The sequence below is a fragment of the Salmo salar genome, chromosome 26 (genome assembly GCF_965601325.2).
Source record: "Salmo salar chromosome 26, fSalSal1, whole genome shotgun sequence".
In the NCBI taxonomy this organism is placed as follows: Eukaryota; Metazoa; Chordata; class Actinopteri; order Salmoniformes; family Salmonidae; genus Salmo; species Salmo salar.
In genome coordinates, this window is record NC_138316.1 from 55,303,102 (window position 1) to 55,318,817 (window position 15,716).

At 42.2% G+C, this 15,716-nt stretch overlaps 1 protein-coding gene across 2 annotated transcripts in view; it reads right to left on the reverse strand.

The window, feature by feature from the left end:
• The window catches only part of LOC106593375 (uncharacterized), a 65,636-nt gene extending 50,813 nt beyond the window's left edge, over positions 1 to 14,823 (reverse strand). The window contains exons 1-2 of one of the 2 annotated variants that reach the window (XM_045709097.2): positions 14,699 to 14,823; positions 14,208 to 14,423 (exon numbers count right to left, since the gene is read on the reverse strand). The gene's annotated coding sequence lies outside the window, so the exon portion shown is untranslated. Of the gene's footprint in view, positions 1 to 14,207; positions 14,559 to 14,698 lie in introns of those variants that run through there. The other variant, XM_045709096.2, reaches the window with a different exon arrangement.
• Between the last annotated feature and the right edge of the window lie 893 nt (positions 14,824 to 15,716).

Consider the following 15,716-nt stretch of genomic DNA (forward strand, 5'->3'; position numbering starts at 1 on the left):
CCTCCTTCACTCACGCTGCCAAACATACCCTCGTAAAACTGACTATCCTACCGATCCTCGACTTCGGCGATGTCATTTACAAAATAGCCTCCAACACTCCACTCAGCAAACTGGATGCAGCCTATCACAGTGCCATCCGTTTTGTCCCCAAAGCCCCATATACTACCCACTGCTACCTGTATGCTCTCGTCGGCTGGCCCTCGCTACATATCCGTCACCAGACCCACTGGCTCCAGGTCATCTATAAGTCTTTGCTAGGTAAAGTCCTGCCTTATCTCAGCTCACTGGTCACGATAACAACACCCACCCGTAGCACGCGCTCCAGCAGGTATATCTCACTGGTCATCCCCCAAAGCCAACACCTCATTTGGCCACCTTTCCTTCCAGTTCCAATGACTGGAACAAATTGCAAAAAAAATCGCTGAATTTGGAGACTTATATCTCCCTCACTAACTTTAAACATCAGCTATCTGAGCAGCTTACCGATCGCTGCAGCTGTACATAGTCCATCTGTAAATAGCCCATCCAACTACCTACCTCATCCCCATATTGTTTTTATTAACTTTTTTGCTCTTTTGCACCCCAGTATTTCTACTTACACATCATCATCTACACATGTATCACTCCAGTGTTAATTTGTTAAATTGTAATTACTTTGCTACTACGGCCTATTTATTGCCTTACCTCCTCACGCCATTTGCACACACTGTATATAGACTTTTTCCTATTGTGTTGTTGACTGTACGTTTGTTTATTCCATGTGTAACTCTGTGTTGTTGTTTTTTGTCACACTGTTTTGCTTTATCTTGACCAGGTCGCAGTTGTAAATGAGAACTTGTTCTCAACTTGCCTACCTGGTTAAATAAAGGTGAAATAAAACAAAAACACCAATCGGGACGAGTTCTTCCAGTTTAACAGTATTTTGTAAGGCGTTTCCAAGACGATGGTGCAGAGTACATAAAATACCTTTTACCAAATTCAGTTCGGACATTTGGAACAGTTAGCCGGATAAAGTCCCGCGAACGAAGAGACGACCCACCACATTTCTGAACAATAAAAATGGCCAAATAAAATGGTAGTAAACCCCAAAATGGCTTTATAAATAAAAGTATACCAGTGACTGAGCCTACGAGTGACTAGAGAAGGCCAGCCAACCCTGGTATATAAAGTGCAGTGGTGCGTAAGGGTTTAGCAGTTTAAAATAAATCTCAAAGTGCCATGGTAAAGGGTGTCAATTGATCTCAAACACTGAGCGGAAGCGTTCATATATAAAATATCCCCATAGTCTAGTAAAGGCATAAATGTAGCTGATACTAGCCTCCTCCTGGCTTCAAAACAAAAACATTATTCCTAAAATAAAATCACAACTTCAATTTACATGTTTTTGTATCTTCTTGAATTTGAAATTTTAAAGAGACTCCGTCATCAATTAAAATTCCCAGATATTTATATGAGGTTACAACCTCAATCTCCTTGCCCTGACAGGTAGTAATAGGTGAGGTCTATTTCTTGCTTTAGAAAACACCATTAGTTTAGTTTTGTCAGTATTGAGGATAAGCTTCAATTGACACAAGGAATGTTGAACAGTATTAAAAGCAGTTTGCAAGTTCTGAAAAGCTTTTGTGAGAGACGAGGCACAACAATAAATAACAGTATCATCAGCATAAAAGTGAAGTTGCACATTTTGCACATTTTTGTCTAAATTATTTATATAAATAGTAAATAAGATGGGACCAAGTACAGAGCCCTGGGGCACACCATTACAGACAGACATGAGCCCATCAATCAGAGTGCACTGAGTTCAATCAGACAGATAGTTAACAAACCATGCAACTACATGCTCTGAAAGACCTACACTCGACAATCTCTGCCTCAGTATAGCATGATCAACTGGATCAAAAGCCACAGTGCTGTTTTTTGTCAAGGGCTTCAGTGATATCATTTAAAACCTTCACGGCTGCTGTAATTGGCCTATGCTTCTTCCTGAAGCCAGATTGGTACATTGATAAAAATAGAGTTAGTATATAAAAACTCTTTCAGCTGTTCACTAACAAGGGTTTCAAGTAATTTCACCAGGGGTGACAGCTTTGAGATTGGCCTATAATTATTTAATAGAGTTGGCTCTCCCCCCTTTAAAAGTGGTAGGACAAATGCTGATTTCCAGATCATTGGAATTTCATTACATTCCAGGGTTAAAATGAACAGATATGTAAGTGGTTCAGCTATGAAATCAGCTGCCAGTTTTAAAAAGCAGGGATCCAAAAGATCAGGACCTGTAGGCTTTCTCTGATCTAAGGATTTCAGGGCTTTATGTACCACCTGCACTGAGAATGGCAAAACATACTGAATCAAACAGTCTACCAGATGATACAAAGTGCTCATTGAAACAATTCAGCATTTCAGTTTTGTCATATATAGCAACAGAGTCCTTCAATACACATGATGGTAATTCATTAACATTACTGTTACCAGACATAGACTTTAATAGCCTTCCAGAACTTTCTAGGGTCATTCAGGTTATCAGTGGTAACAGACATAAAATATTCAGACTTGGCCTTCATGAGAAGAAAATAACACTGCTATTTATTCTATTACCATTAATATCATCTTCTGATTACAATTATTATGTCTCATCTTTTAAATAAATGCAATCTATAAGCTTTCAAAATGTAAGTAGGTAGGTTATATGTAGCTGTCCCATACCACCACCTGGTAGAACGGCTTGTCCAGCACTTTATAAACCCCACAGTGCATTGACTGGGTTAGGGTTAAACCCCACAGTGCATTGACTGGGTTAGGGTTAAAACCCACAGTGCATTGACTGGGTTAGGGTTAAAACCCACAGTGCATTGACTGGGTTAGGGTTAAACCCCACAGTGCATTGACTGGGTTAGGGTTAAACCCCACAGTGCATTGACTGGGTTAGGGTTAAACCCCACAGTGCATTGACTGGGTTAGGGTTAAACCCCACAGTGCATTGACTGGGTTAGGGTTAAACCCCACAGTGCATTGACTGGGTTAGGGTTAAACCCCACAGTGCATTGACTGGGTTAGGGTTAAAACCCACAGTGCATTGACTGGGTTAGGGTTAAACCCCACAGTGCATTGACTGGGTTAGGGTTAAACCCCACAGTGCATTGACTGGGTTAGGGTTAAAACCCACAGTGCATTGACTGGGTTAGGGTTAAAACCCACAGTGCATTGACTGGGTTAGGGTTAAACCCCACAGTGCATTGACTGGGTTAGGGTTAAAACCCACAGTGCATTGACTGGGTTAGGGTTAAACCCCACAGCGCATTGACTGGGTTAGGGTTAAAACCCACAGTGCATTGACTGGGTTAGGGTTAAAACCCACAGTGCATTGACTGGGTTAGGGTTAAACCCCACAGTGCATTGACTGGGTTAGGGTTAAACCCCACAGCGCATTGACTGGGTTAGGGTTAAACCCCACAGTGCATTGACTGGGTTAGGGTTAAACCCCACAGCGCATTGACTGGGTTAGGGTTAAAACCCACAGTGCATTGACTGGGTTAGGGTTAAACCCCACAGTGCATTGACTGGGTTAGGGTTAAACCCCACAGTGCATTGACTGGGTTAGGGTTAAAACCCACAGTGCATTGACTGGGTTAGGGTTAAAACCCACAGTGCATTGACTGGGTTAGGGTTAAACCCCACAGTGCATTGACTGGGTTAGGGTTAAACCCCACAGCGCATTGACTGGGTTAGGGTTAAACCCCACAGTGCATTGACTGGGTTAGGGTTAAACCCCACAGTGCATTGACTGGGTTAGGGTTAAAACCCACAGTGCATTGACTGGGTTAGGGTTAAACCCCACAGTGCATTGACTGGGTTAGGGTTAAACCCCACAGTGCATTGACTGGGTTAGGGTTAAAACCCACAGTGCATTGACTGGGTTAGGGTTAAACCCCACAGTGCATTGACTGGGTTAGGGTTAAAACCCACAGTGCATTGACTGGGTTAGGGTTAAACCCACACAGCGCATTGACTGGGTTAGGGTTAAACCCCACAGTGCATTGACTGGGTTAGGGTTAAACCCCACAGCGCATTGACTGGGTTAGGGTTAAAACCCACAGTGCATTGACTGGGTTAGGGTTAAAACCCACAGTGCATTGACTGGGTTAGGGTTAAACCCCACAGTGCATTGACTGGGTTAGGGTTAAACCCCACAGTGCATTGACTGGGTTAGGGTTAAAACCCACAGTGCATTGACTGGGTTAGGGTTAAAACCCACAGTGCATTGACTGGGTTAGGGTTAAACCCCACAGTGCATTGACTGGGTTAGGGTTAAACCCCACAGCGCATTGACTGGGTTAGGGTTAAACCCCACAGTGCATTGACTGGGTTAGGGTTAAACCCCACAGTGCATTGACTGGGTTAGGGTTAAAACCCACAGTGCATTGACTGGGTTAGGGTTAAACCCCACAGTGCATTGACTGGGTTAGGGTTAAACCCCACAGTGCATTGACTGGGTTAGGGTTAAAACCCACAGTGCATTGACTGGGTTAGGGTTAAACCCCACAGTGCATTGACTGGGTTAGGGTTAAAACCCACAGTGCATTGACTGGGTTAGGGTTAAACCCACACAGCGCATTGACTGGGTTAGGGTTAAACCCCACAGTGCATTGACTGGGTTAGGGTTAAACCCCACAGCGCATTGACTGGGTTAGGGTTAAAACCCACAGTGCATTGACTGGGTTAGGGTTAAAACCCACAGTGCATTGACTGGGTTAGGGTTAAACCCCACAGTGCATTGACTGGGTTAGGGTTAAACCCCACAGTGCATTGACTGGGTTAGGGTTAAAACCCACAGTGCATTGACTGGGTTAGGGTTAAAACCCACAGTGCATTGACTGGGTTAGGGTTAAACCCCACAGTGCATTGACTGGGTTAGGGTTAAAACCCACAGTGCATTGACTGGGTTAGGGTTAAAACCCACAGTGCATTGACTGGGTTAGGGTTAAACCCCACAGTGCATTGACTGGGTTAGGGTTAAAACCCACAGTGCATTGACTGGGTTAGGGTTAAACCCCACAGCGCATTGACTGGGTTAGGGTTAAAACCCACAGTGCATTGACTGGGTTAGGGTTAAAACCCACAGCGCATTGACTGGGTTAGGGTTAAAACCCACAGTGCATTGACTGGGTTAGGGTTAAAACCCACAGCGCATTGACTGGGTTAGGGTTAAACCCCACAGTGCATTGACTGGGTTAGGGTTAAAACCCACAGTGCATTGACTGGGTTAGGGTTAAACCCCACAGTGCATTGACTGGGTTAGGGTTAAAACCCACAGTGCATTGACTGGGTTAGGGTTAAACCCCACAGCGCATTGACTGGGTTAGGGTTAAACCCCACAGTGCATTGACTGGGTTAGGGTTAAACCCCACAGCGCATTGACTGGGTTAGGGTTAAAACCCAGAGTGCATTGACTGGGTTAGGGTTAAAACCCACAGTGCATTGACTGGGTTAGGGTTAAAACCCACAGTGCATTGACTGGGTTAGGGTTAAACCCCACAGTGCATTGACTGGTGGTTCCTTTATAAAACTAGCAATGTGAATGCAGAGAGGACTCGGACCACAGAATGCGTGAAATGAACTGGCAAAAAAGTTAAGTCCTCATTAAAAGGCAAGAGCAGCGTCAATACAAACAGAACGGAGATCCTTTGGGGGAGTTTTACCGCAGAGTTCACTTTCAAGAGGATTGAGATCAGATCTTTTAAAAGAGGACTATATGTGAAAACACCCTCATCTACTTCACTATAATCTACAGTACCACCTCCACAACATTACTATAATCTACTGTACCACCTCCACAACATTACTATAATCTACTGAACCACCTCCACGACATTACTATAATCTACTGTACCACCTCCACGACATTACTATAATCTACTGTACCACCTCCACGACATTACTGTAATCTACTGAACCACCTCCACAACATTACTATAATCTACTGTACCACCTCCACGACATTACTATAATCTACTGAACCACCTCCATGGCATTACTATAATCTACTGTACCACCTCCACGACATTACTATAATCTACTGTACCACCTCCACGACATTACTATAATCTACTATACCATCTCCACAACATTACTATAATCTACTGTACCACCTCCACAACATTACTATAATCTACTGTACCACCTCCACAACATTACTATAATCTACTGAACCCCCTCCACAACATTACTATAATCTACTGAACCACCTCCACGACATTATAATAATCTACTGAACCACCTCCACGACATTACTATTATCTACTGTACCACCTCCACAACATTACTATAATCTACTGTACCACCTCCACAACATTACTATAATCTACTGAACCCCCTCCACAACATTACTATAATCTACTGAACCACCTCCACGACATTATAATAATCTACTGAACCACCTCCACAACATTACTATAATCTACTGAACCACCTCCACAACATTACTATAATCTACTATACCACCACATTACTATAATCTACTGAACCACCTCCACAACATTACTATAATCTACTGAACCACCTCCACAACATTACTATAATCTACTGAACCACCTCCACAACATTACTATAATCTACTGAACCACCTCCACAACATTACTATAATCTACTGAACCACCTCCACAACATTACTATAATCTACTGTACCACCTCCATGGCATTACTATAATCTACTGTACCACCTCCACAACATTACTATAATCTACTGTACCACCTCCACGACATTACTATAATCTACTGTACCACCTCCATGGCATTACTATAATCTACTGTACCACCTCCACGACATTACTATAATCTACTGTACCACCTCCACGACGTTACTATAATCTACTGTACCACCTCCACGACATTACTATAATCTACTGTACCACCTCCACAACATTACTATAATCTACTGAACCACCTCCACAACATTACTATAATCTACTGAACCACCTCCACGACATTACTATCATCTACTGTACCACCTCCACGACATTACTATAATCTACTGTACCACCTCCATGGCATTACTATAATCTACAGTACCACCTCCACGACATTACTATAATCTACTGTACCACCTCCACCACATTACTATAATCTACTGTACCACCTCCACGACATTACTATAATCTACTGTACCACCTCCACGACATTACTATAATCTACTGTACCACCTCCACGACATTACTATAATCTACTGTACCACCTCCACGACATTACTATAATCTACTGTACCACCTCCACAACATTACTATAATCTACTGAACCACCTCCACAACATTACTATAATCTACTGAACCACCTCCACGACATTACTATCATCTACTGTACCACCTCCACGACATTACTATAATCTACTGTACCACCTCCATGGCATTACTATAATCTACTGTACCACCTCCATGACATTACTATAATCTACTGTACCACCTCCACGACGTTACTATAATCTACTGTACCACCTCCACGACATTACTATAATCTACTGTACCACCTCCACAACATTACTATAATCTACTGAACCACCTCCACAACATTACTATAATCTACTGAACCACCTCCACGACATTACTATCATCTACTGTACCACCTCCACGACATTACTATAATCTACTGTACCACCTCCATGGCATTACTATAATCTACTGTACCACCTCCACGACATTACTATAATCTACTGAACCACCTCCACGACATTACTATAATCTACTGTACCACCTCCACGACATTACTATAATCTACTGTGCCACCTCCACAACATTACTATAATCTACTGAACCACCTCCACAACATTACTATAATCTACTGAACCACCTCCACGACATTACTATAATCTACTGTACCACCTCCACAACATTACTATAATCTACTGTACCACCTCCATGGCATTACTATAATCTACTGTACCACCTCCACGACATTACTATAATCTACTGTACCACCTCCACGACGTTACTATAATCTACTGTACCACCTCCACGACATTACTATAATCTACTGTACCACCTCCACAACATTACTATAATCTACTGAACCACCTCCACAACATTACTATAATCTACTGAACCACCTCCACGACATTACTATCATCTACTGTACCACCTCCACGACATTACTATAATCTACTGTACCACCTCCATGGCATTACTATAATCTACTGTACCACCTCCACGACATTACTATAATCTACTGAACCACCTCCACGACATTACTATAATCTACTGTACCACCTCCACGACATTACTATAATCTACTGTGCCACCTCCACAACATTACTATAATCTACTGAACCACCTCCACAACATTACTATAATCTACTGAACCACCTCCACGACATTACTATAATCTACTGTACCACCTCCACAACATTACTATAATCTACTGTACCACCTCCACAACATTACTATAATCTACTGTACCACCTCCACAACATTACTATAATCTACTGTACCACCTCCACAACATTACTATAATCTACTGTACCACCTCCACAACATTACTATAATCTACTGAACCACCTCCACAACATTACTATAATCTACTGAACCACCTCCACGACATTACTATAATCTACTATACCACCTCCACAACATTACTATAATCTACTGAACCACCTCCCTGACATTACTATAATCTACTGAACCACCTCTACGACATTATTAGAATCTACTATACCATCTCCACGACATTACTATAATCTACTGAACCACCTCCACGACATTCCTATAATCTACTGTACCACCTCCACAACATTACTATAATCTACTGCACCACCTCCACAACATTACTATAATCTACTGTACCACCTCCACAACATTACTATAATCTACTGTACCACCTCCACCACATTACTATAATCTACTGTACCACCTCCACAACATTACTATAATCTACTGAACCACCTCCACAACATTACTATAATCTACTGTACCACCTCCACAACATTACTATAATCTACTGTACCACCTCCACCACATTACTATAATCTACTATACCACCTCCACGACATTACAATAATCTACTGTACCACCTCCATGGCATTACTATAATCTACTGTACCACCTCCACGACATTACTATAATCTACTGAACCACCTCCACGACATTACTATAATCTACTGTACCACCTCCACGACATTACTATAATCTACTGTACCACCTCCACAACATTACTATAATCTACTGTACCACCTCCACAACATTACTATAATCTACTGTACCACCTCCACGACATTACTATAATCTACTGTACCACCTCCACGACATTACTATAATCTACTGTACCACCTCCACGACATTACTATAATCTACTGTACCACCTCCACGACATTACTATAATCTACTGTACCACCTCCACAACATTACTATAATCTACTGAACCACCTCCACAACATTACTATAATCTACTGAACCACCTCCACGACATTACTATCATCTACTGTACCACCTCCACGACATTACTATAATCTACTGTACCACCTCCATGGCATTACTATAATCTACTGTACCACCTCCACGACATTACTATAATCTACTGTACCACCTCCACGACGTTACTATAATCTACTGTACCACCTCCACGACATTACTATAATCTACTGTACCACCTCCACAACATTACTATAATCTACTGAACCACCTCCACAACATTACTATAATCTACTGAACCACCTCCACGACATTACTATCATCTACTGTACCACCTCCACGACATTACTATAATTTACTGTACCACCTCCATGGCATTACTATAATCTACTGTACCACCTCCACGACATTACTATAATCTACTGAACCACCTCCACGACATTACTATAATCTACTGTACCACCTCCACGACATTACTATAATCTACTGTGCCACCTCCACAACATTACTATAATCTACTGAACCACCTCCACAACATTACTATAATCTACTGAACCACCTCCACGACATTACTATAATCTACTGTACCACCTCCACAACATTACTATAATCTACTGTACCACCTCCATGGCATTACTATAATCTACTGTACCACCTCCACGACATTACTATAATCTACTGTACCACCTCCACGACATTACTATAATCTACTGTACCACCTCCACGACATTACTATAATCTACTGTACCACCTCCACAACATTACTATAATCTACTGAACCACCTCCACAACATTACTATAATCTACTGAACCACCTCCACGACATTACTATCATCTACTGTACCACCTCCACGACATTACTATAATCTACTGTACCACCTCCATGGCATTACTATAATCTACTGTACCACCTCCACGACATTACTATAATCTACTGTACCACCTCCACGACGTTACTATAATCTACTGTACCACCTCCACGACATTACTATAATCTACTGTACCACCTCCACAACATTACTATAATCTACTGAACCACCTCCACAACATTACTATAATCTACTGAACCACCTCCACGACATTACTATCATCTACTGTACCACCTCCACGACATTACTATAATCTACTGTACCACCTCCATGGCATTACTATAATCTACTGTACCACCTCCACGACATTACTATAATCTACTGAACCACCTCCACGACATTACTATAATCTACTGTACCACCTCCACGACATTACTATAATCTACTGTGCCACCTCCACAACATTACTATAATCTACTGAACCACCTCCACAACATTACTATAATCTACTGAACCACCTCCACGACATTACTATAATCTACTGTACCACCTCCACAACATTACTATAATCTACTGTACCACCTCCATGGCATTACTATAATCTACTGTACCACCTCCACGACATTACTATAATCTACTGTACCACCTCCACGACGTTACTATAATCTACTGTACCACCTCCACGACATTACTATAATCTACTGTACCACCTCCACAACATTACTATAATCTACTGAACCACCTCCACAACATTACTATAATCTACTGAACCACCTCCACGACATTACTATCATCTACTGTACCACCTCCACGACATTACTATAATCTACTGTACCACCTCCATGGCATTACTATAATCTACTGTACCACCTCCACGACATTACTATAATCTACTGAACCACCTCCACGACATTACTATAATCTACTGTACCACCTCCACGACATTACTATAATCTACTGTGCCACCTCCACAACATTACTATAATCTACTGAACCACCTCCACAACATTACTATAATCTACTGAACCACCTCCACGACATTACTATAATCTACTGTACCACCTCCACAACATTACTATAATCTACTGTACCACCTCCACAACATTACTATAATCTACTGTACCACCTCCACAACATTACTATAATCTACTGTACCACCTCCACAACATTACTATAATCTACTGTACCACCTCCACAACATTACTATAATCTACTGAACCACCTCCACAACATTACTATAATCTACTGAACCACCTCCACGACATTACTATAATCTACTGTACCACCTCCACAACATTACTATAATCTACTGAACCACCTCCCTGACATTACTATAATCTACTGAACCACCTCTACGACATTATTAGAATCTACTATACCATCTCCACGACATTACTATAATCTACTGAACCACCTCCACGACATTCCTATAATCTACTGTACCACCTCCACAACATTACTATAATCTACTGCACCACCTCCACAACATTACTATAATCTACTGTACCACCTCCACAACATTACTATAATCTACTGTACCACCTCCACCACATTACTATAATCTACTGTACCACCTCCACAACATTACTATAATCTACTGAACCACCTCCACAACATTACTATAATCTACTGTACCACCTCCACAACATTACTATAATCTACTGTACCACCTCCACCACATTACTATAATCTACTATACCACCTCCACGACATTACAATAATCTACTGTACCACCTCCATGGCATTACTATAATCTACTGTACCACCTCCACGACATTACTATAATCTACTGAACCACCTCCACGACATTACTATAATCTACTGTACCACCTCCACGACATTACTATAATCTACTGTACCACCTCCACGACATTACTATAATCTACTGTACCACCTCCACAACATTACTATAATCTACTGTACCACCTCCACAACATTACTATAATCTACTGTACCACCTCCACGACATTACTATAATCTACTGTACCACCTCCACAACATTACTATAATCTACTGAACCACCTCCACGACATTATAATAATCTACTGAACCACCTCCACGACATTACTATTATCTACTGTACCACCTCCACAACATTACTATAATCTACTATACCATCTCCACAACATTACTATAATCTACTGTACCACCTCCACGACATTACTATAATCTACTGTACCACCTCCACAACATTACTATAATCTACTGAACCACCTCTACGACATTATTATAATCTACTGAACCACCTCCACGACATTACTGTAATCTACTGAACCACCTCCACAACATTACTATAATCTACTGAACCACCTCCACCACATTACTATAATCTACTGTACCACCTCCACCACATTACTATAATCTACTGTACCACCTCCACAACATTACTATAATCTACTGAACCACCTCCACAACATTACTATAATCTACTATACCACCACAACATTACTATAATCTACTGTACCACCTCCACGACATTACTATAATCTACTATACCACCTCCACGACATTACTATAATCTACTGTACCACCTCCACAACATTACTATAATCTACTGTACCACCTCCACGACATTACTATAATCTACTGTACCACCTCCACAACATTACTATAATCTACTGAACCACCTCCACGACATTACTATAATCTACTATACCACCTCCATGGCATTACTATAATCTACTGTACCACCACATTACTATAATCTACTGTACCACCTCCACAACATTACTATAATCTACTGTACCACCTCCACGACATTACTATAATCTACTATACCACCACATTACTATAATCTACAGTACCAGACAATCAAGTCATAACCCAGATGTTTAGTAACACCTGGTTATGCAGTGCACTGCCTGCGACAGTGGGTCCCGTGTTTATTCACCAAGATCTGACCACTAGTAATGATCTATTACACTGGGCTGTAATGCAGTACAATTATCCATATCACTGTGTTGCCTAAATATCTGTCCCTGACTGTATTGTGGGTGCAATTCATTACCAGGTAGAACAGAAAGCCAGCAGTACTCCAGACCTCACAGGGCCAGATGTGTATACCCCTGGACTAGATTATAACTTTAAAAAAACGGATTTTGATGCTTTACAAAAGACTAGAGAATGGCTTAGAAATCCATTCATTTGGAACAAGAAGCATCAACCTTGAGTCTACTGCATGTTGATGCAATGGCAGGCCTACATTATCGGTTTCAAAGCAGCCTACCCATTCCTCCATGGTCGTCCCAAAGCAGCCTACCCATTCCTCCATGGTCGTCCCAAAGCAGCCTACCCATTCCTCCATGGTCATCCCAAAGCAGCCTACCCATTCCTCCATGGTCGTCCCAAAGCAGCCTACCCATTCCTCCATGGTCGTCCCAAAGCAGCCTACCCATTTCTCCATGGTCGTACCAAAGCAGCCTACCCATTCCTCCATTGTCGTCCCAAATGTATCCAACAGCACAAAGCCCATCAGTAATCGTTTGAATTGGCTGGTCATTATTATTATCCTCTGAACAAGCGCTGTATCTTTAAATGGGCCGATAAGTTGACAAGAAAAGTAAGTTGAAGAAAGACAGGTTCTGGACGGGCCTACTAAAGACAGGTTCTGCCAGACCCGCTAGTGGCATGGAGGGCTGAGCTCTGAGATGGGGAGACCTAGTGTGGCCTCGCTACTCGTTTATGGGTCTGTTCCACATTCCCTCCATCCCCCTCACCACGCCATCTGTTTGTGGCATGGGACACAGAATGTGGAAGTGGAATAAAAGACGACATTTTGGCTACATAGTGGCTAATGTACATGGGCTGTTTGTTTACCAGCCGATATTATCCGACATAAAGACAACGAAACAACCTGGTCAACAAGCCCATTCCACCGCCGCGACACGAAACATTTTCACAGCGAGTGAAAAGGAATAAATGAAGCTGGACTACAAACCCAGTCGCCTCGCCGGCCGGTCGCTCTGTTGTTTCCTCCTTTATTTCACCAACCTACACATATTCAACTCACCTGGTTCCCAAACAGGTTTATGGTGGCGAGGTGATCGTGGTGGCTTTTAATGTGAGAAAGCAGTTTGAACGTCGTGTCCCCGTTGACGTTGTATGTGGAGCAGGACGGAAGGAGGAAGGGATTGAAACAGGACTGACGGAAATGAAGAAACAACAGAGACGTCGTCCTCCTCCTCCTCCTCGCTGGCAGACAGGAGACAAGCGCTGACAAACTGACCTGGAGAATAGACACCTCGTTACTACTGCCATATTACTAACATATAATACATTTAGCAGCTTTCTTTTTAGTCCCAGAACATATTCCGCCAGGCCAACAGGCTCCAAGTCAAGGTGTGCCCCTAGCGGACTAAAGCTCACTGCATGGTGAAGGAAGTTTATGGTGAACTTCACCAACACACTGGAACAGAGACCAGGCTCTGCGGAATCCAGCTCCGACTACATCCATTCACTCAAGGTCAATACCTCAACTAATACAAACCATGAACCGCCTACCTTGTACCGATGTTTGTCCTCTGTAGTGGCGTGTCTTTCTTAGTTTGTTCAAATCTATACTTTTACAATAAACATGCATCAAATACAACCAGCGACTTTTATTTTCGTTTCTGAAGGAAAAAGATGACATGACGTATGCCCTGTCTCCAAAGCCCATTGTCCAATCAGATCAGTCGCTCAGGCGCAGGGAAACTATATGTGGTGGCAGAACTGGATTGACTTGGCACATTCCTGAACAGATCATTACAGGAGCAGGGAAACTATATGTGGTGGCAGAACTGGATTGACTTGGCACATTCCTGTCCAGATCATTACAGGAGCAGGGAAACTATATGTGATGGCAGAACTGGATTGACTTGGCACATTCCTGAACAGATCATTACAGGAGCAGGGAAACTATATGTGGCGGCAGAACTGGATTGACTTGGCACATTCCTGTCCAGATCATTACAGGAGCAGGGAAACTATATGTGGTGGCAGAACTGGATTGACTTGGCACATTCCTGTCCAGATCATTACAGGAGCAGGGAAACTATATGTGGTGGCAGAACTGGATTGACTTGGCACATTTCTGTCCAGATCATTACAGGAGCAGGGAAACTATATGTGGTGGCAGAACTGGATTGACTTGGGACATTTCTGTCCAGATCATTACAGATACTGAGGAATAACAACAGAGAAATCATAGAAATACACGTGTGTTTTTTACAGTCATGTATAACATAGCAGAAGGTCAGTGGTTGTATTCACCTTTATTGAAAAAAGTATAAAGAAAGGAACGCAACTATTGTTATAAAGGTCTCTTCACCATGCGGAGTTTGGCCCGCTAGATCAGCCCCATGCAACCAATATTTACATTCATTATTAACATTTTCTTCTCATTACTCTCTATTTATAACGGATAATAATAATGAATAATATCCCATAAATTCGTTATTGGGCGTTATTCAGCCACCAGAGGGCGCTCTAGCACAATATACCCTGCAGACAGGCTTGGTGCAGGCCATAGAGAATAATA